We start from the raw sequence: 6,000 nt of genomic DNA, 5'->3' as shown, positions 1-6,000 counted from the left end.
TTATACGAACACATCACTGCATATTAACTATTAATATTGTGTTGCAACATCTCGTAATTTAAAGGTATGTATGTAGTTGTATCCTATTTGTATCAACAATAAAATTTAATAAATCTAAGACACGCGTAGTACGAGGCTTTGGCGAGGTTATGATAACACACCAAGTACTAACCATCAGATTCAGAGACTAAACTTTCGATAAGTGTGACTCCCGTTTCTTAATTCTAATATGTATTTTAAAAGATTTCTTTTCTTTCTTTCAAAATACACCTTAACACAAAAATTAACTCAAATAAACCATCCAATAAATTTACAAACATTTTATATATTGGAACATCATAATATTGGTCCAATGTAGGCTCCGAAATTCTTCACATTTGATAACATATAACAATATTTAAAATAAATTTTACAAAAAATTGTTTAAGAAATTATTTCTACGGAAAGTATGTGTTTTGATCTACGCAATATATATCTACATATAAGGGCTGAATTAATTTAGCTTTTTATTGATTTTTTCCTATATTGCTAGTAATTAATACAAAGAGTTGTTATACTGTGTATCTGCGCAATTGCTCATTCTGTACAAGTAACTTGTAATCTGCAATGTAAAGGGGTGACCTTGTCTTAATATGGGGCAGGATTTACACAACATGCAAACATTCCTATCTAACGCATGTAGCTATTCCACTTAGGTACACACTTTGCATGGACTTATCATTTGTGTTTTACGAAAACTATCAACTAAGGACGACTTATATGAGAAAATTAGAAGCAAAGCACTGGTTTTATTTGTTAGAGAATATAATAGGTTGGGGAAAAAGTTTTTTCGCATTTTTTAAGAAAATTCACAGCATTTTTTAATATAGTTTATTTACATTTGTCCCTAACCTGATCCCATTGCTATAGAAAATTTGGGAAACTTCTTATGAAAATACCGCGACAATTTATTTTTCTCTCAATCTTCTTGCTTTAATCTCATCAGTTCAGAATCGATGTGGTCCTGCCTGGTGGTAACTCATAATGAATAATGCCCTTCCAATCCTACCACCCTTAGGCCGATGACCACGACCCCTTTCGCACGTTCTTCTCGTACGTGATCCAGTTTTCATTACCAGTTATCAGCTTCTTAAAAATGGTTCGGTTTTATTACGCTACTTTCATTAGCTTTCTTTCAGAGAGCTCGTGGGGTACCTATATATCGAGCTTTTTTGTGAAACAATTTTTTTTCAAATGCGCCAAAACTGTTTTGTGGTCAATTCCCAGTTCTTCAGCTACGTCGTAATTATTTTTATGCCGATCTTGCTCCACTTTTTTAAAAATGGCATCCATTTTTTCCGTAATAGGGCGACCAGAGCGACGTGCACCTTTGACGTCAAAATATCCGGATTGAAAACGCTTAAACCAAATTTGTGCTACTCTTACAGAAAAATAAAAAAAAATCACACACTTTCGTAATTTGAATTTGGAATTATCTTCTTTAAAATTTAAACTTTTAATAATACCAAAACCAGCCGGATAGAAATAGTATAGTCAAAAAGATTTTATTACAAGTTCATGCAAACTATAATGCGAAAAGACTTTTTCCCCAAACTAATACGTAGCCTAGCATACGCCTTAAAAGAATTTTAATACTCAGACAGATAATTTCTGTGTGTGCGAGACAATGTGTCTCTATTAAATCATTAAAAAGGTGTCGAATAGGCGGATATAAATCTTTTATTTTATTGTGCGTCTAGGTATTTATAATTGGAATAACATATTCAATCATTTTAATATAAAATAACTAAATTATTTTTCATCGCAAAATATTACATCATCGTTATAAATAACATTTCTCAGAAGTGATTCTAAAGAGCTTTAGCGTAGCTTGTAAACCTGTTTATGTAAATCGATACAACAAAATACCTACTTGATATAGAACGTAAATTATATTATACTTGTTCATTAAATTAATTTTCTGTGCACCCATAAAGTACCTAACCAATATAAAACTTCATAAGTTTCTTATTTATTGTTTCAAGTAGCAGTCCTAATAACAAACCACGTTGATCACTTGCCAATTATTAAAGTTAAGAAATAGTTTTATGATCGATTCTCCTTGTCAAAGTTAATTAATTGTCGCTTGCCGGTACTGACAACCATTCAGTGGCCAGAAAAGGCCTAGAACAAGCAAAACATAGTGTAGGTGGCTCGAAGGCGTATTTAAACAGGAAACCTAAGCACTCGCTTTTTTATGAAGTATCATATAAAGTAGGTTTTCGAAACCATGTTACTGTTTTTACAAGATAAGTGGCTTGAAATTTTGTTTTAACGCTGTCAATGAAAGTCATTTTTTAAACGAAATATTGTATATAAGTATTTAGTAAGCTAAAGGGCATGCGTTATAGGAAGTTATCGTTATATGGACAGAATTTTTGACCTACTTTTACAGTAGCCGGCAAACCAAAGGGAGAAACTTCGACGCTTTAGCTAGTTTCACGTTAAATAAGTCATGAAGTTTGTTTATACTATGTAAACTCCAGTACCAGTATTTGTACAAAATGTTAAAGGAAACATTTATAGTTTAGAAACGAAGTTCTAGAATAAATACATTGTCAAACGTAATTATTTTTGATAAACGCTCGCCTGGATGCTATATTCAAATGCCATTGGCATTTGTTACAAATCGTAGGTTTTTCTATAGAAAACCATGTTTTTACTAATTCTAGTGCTTTCTATTTGTATAATTGGTATTTAATTTTAGAATATAATAAATAATATTTAGATAAATTAGAGTATTCTAGAAGATAATTATGAATAGGGTTGTCGCGTATTACATTAAAAAAATCTTTATTGTTTTCTATATTGATGCTCTTGTACTAAACATTATTATAACTAAAATATAAGCATATAACTCAGCCTCCAGGTCCTTCAAACGGGAAATCGCTAAGGCAAAGTCAGAGCACATCGCCAGATTTGGCTAGAGATTGGCCCAACTTCCTTCGGGGACTCGAGCCTTCTGGTCTCTCGCCAAAGCTGTACAAGGGAATTTTTGTCAACCATCCATTCCACCGCTGCACAGGGAGGATGACTCGCTCGCCCATACTGCGAAGGAGAAGGCCGACGTCTTGGGCTGTCTCTTCGCGTCCAACTCGACTTTGGATGACCGAGGGGGATCACCACCGACGATTTCGCGGTGTGATTATTCAATGCCGGAAATCACATTCCGGCAACGTGCTGTTCGCAAGGCACTATCTTCCTTAAACATTCATAAGTCGAGCGGGCCGGATGGTATCCCTCCAATTCTGCTGCGTACTTGTGCTCCTGAGTTGGCTCCGGTCCTGACGCGCCTATTCCGGTACCTGTACCCGCTCGGCACTGTCCCGAAGTGCTGGAAGACCGCTTCGATACATCCGATCCCTAAAAAAGGCGATCGCTCTGATCCGTCCAACTATCGTCCAATAGCTATAACCTCCTTGTTCTCCAAAATAATGGAATCCATTATTAATGGCCAGCTCTTGAGGTATCTAGAGGGCCACCAGCTAATTAGCGATTATCAGTACGGCTTTCGTTGTGGTCGTTCGGCTGGTGACCTTCTAGTATACCTTACACATAGATGGGCAGAGGCAATTGAGTCCAAGGGGGAGGCGCTAGCGGTTAGTTTGGACATAGCGAAAGCCTTCGATCGGGTGTGGCACAGAGCACTGCTCTCGAAGCTTCCAGCCTACGGGCTTCCCGAGAAATTATGCGACTGGATCTCCTGCTTTCTGGCCGATCGGAGCATCAAGGTCGTCGTCGACGGAGCATGTTCCAACCTTAAACCCGTGAATGCTGGAGTCCCACAAGGCTGTGTTCTATCCCCGACCCTGTTTCTTCTGCATATCAATGACATGTTGCAACTTAGCAACATTCATTGCTATGCGGACGACAGCACTGGGGATACTCTTTACACTGGCCGGGCAGGTATTTCTCGGGCAGTTGTCGATGAGTACCGGAACAAACTTGTGTCTGAAGTCGAAACTCTACTACGTGGAGTCTCGAGAGACTGGGGTAGACTAAACCTAGTCCAATTTAACTCCAAGAAGACACAACTTTGCGCGTTTTCCGCGAAAAAAATACCCTTTGTCGCTACTCCTCTTTTCGAAAACACTCTTCTTGAAGCCACAGCCAGCATCGGAATACTTGGCGTTGACATATCGAACGACGTTCAGTTTCGCGGTCATTTGGAGGGAAAGGCTAAATTAGCCTCAAAAAAGCTTGGTGTGCTCAGCAAGGCGAGACGGTACGTCACTCCGGGCCACCGCTTGCAACTCTATAAAGCGCAAATACGGCCCCACATGGAATACTGTTCTCACCTCTGGGCGGGGGCTCCCCAGTACCAGCTCCTTCCACTTGACCGTATCCAACGAAGAGCGGTTCGAATCGTCGATGACCAATCCCTCTCCGAGCGGCTTGATCCTTTGGCGTTGCGTAGAGATGTGGGGTCACTCTGCATCTTCTACCGCATTTACCATGGAGAGTGTTCAGAGGAGTTGTTCGGATTAATACCTGCAGCTGAGTTTCATCATCGGACGTCGAGGCAGAATACAAAATTCCACCCGTATCACCTCGACGTCCGCCGTTCCACGACTGAGCGTTTTTCAAGGCAATTTTTGCCGCGCACCACCGCTATGTGGAACCAGCTGCCCACTGAAGTATTTCCGAACCAATTCGACTTAGGGTCCTTCAAGAAAAGAGCGTACAAATTCTTAAAAGGCCGGCAACGCACTCGCGAGCCCTCTGACATTGAGAGTGTCCATGGGCGGCGGTATCACTTAACATCAGGTGAGCCTCCTGCCCGTTTGCCCCCTATTTTATAAAAAAAAAAATATTATTATTAAATATATTATGAGCGGTGTTGGCTTAGTGGTATCAACATCCGAATCTCATCCCTGAGGTCGTGCAGGTCTCTGTGCACCGGAATGACTTTCTATGTGCGCATTTAACATTACTCGTACGATGATGGCATGGCTTAGACACAAAAAAATCGACGTGTACGCATGTGAACGACTACTTGCCTGTTAACAAACATAAAATGATCATGAAACAGATACAGTAATCTGAAGACCAGATATTAATAGGTTATAGTGACACTGTTTTTTTTTATAGATTTTATATGATAAACGTTTATTTACCTTAATAATTTTTAACCCATTATAAAAATATAAGATAATACGTAGTATGTAAAGCAAATGTGATATTAAAATACACTACACTCTACAATATAGATTTGCGTTGGTTTCTTCCATTTACCTTGAATTATATACCTATCTACAATATTGCTTCAGTGTTCTCAACGTATGAAATAATATGTATGTGTAAATAATATTAGCAATTCTATTACAAAAATATGAATAAAGTCGGGATGAGGTGTTATTTTGAATTATAGTCCATTCGAAACTTACAGAAACCAGCAACATTCTCCCTTTTAAAAATATCGATTGTTAATTTTAATCCACAGAAGAATACCCAAAAGTTCGAAACTTACCTTTAGGGGATGGTGATGTTTATAACATTACACGGTAAATGCTGCGACAAACCTTAATAATTGATTGAATAATACTCAACTATATTGCGGTTTATGGTAAACAGGTATACTGTTATAAAACTTCTTTCGCTTACTTGCTTACACAATAATGTTTAACAAAAAATTATACAAAATATTTTTTTATCAACGGATTACGGAACTATTTTTTTATTTAATTATTCCTTACACATTTACCTATATGATAAGAATATGATGCTTTAAATTTTGTTCGATACTTTCGTGTTTTCTTTATATTTTAAACTAGAAACCAGAGATAAAATAACGGCTTTGAGGACCGGACGCGGCCATGTATTATTATTATGTAGAAAGCAGTTAAGTCGTGGGCGCCGCGACTCAACCAGACTTCGTGGCGCTCCGCTACCTGTTCGCCTTGACGCGCCGAAACTTGGCTTAAAATATTCGTGTCGCTTTTGAAATTTACACCACTATTA

This window comes from Pieris brassicae, chromosome 3, assembly GCF_905147105.1.
Source record: "Pieris brassicae chromosome 3, ilPieBrab1.1, whole genome shotgun sequence".
NCBI lineage: Eukaryota > Metazoa > Arthropoda > Insecta > Lepidoptera > Pieridae > Pieris > Pieris brassicae.
The sequence above is the reverse complement of the archived record's forward strand: the minus strand, read 5'-3'. Positions refer to the sequence as shown.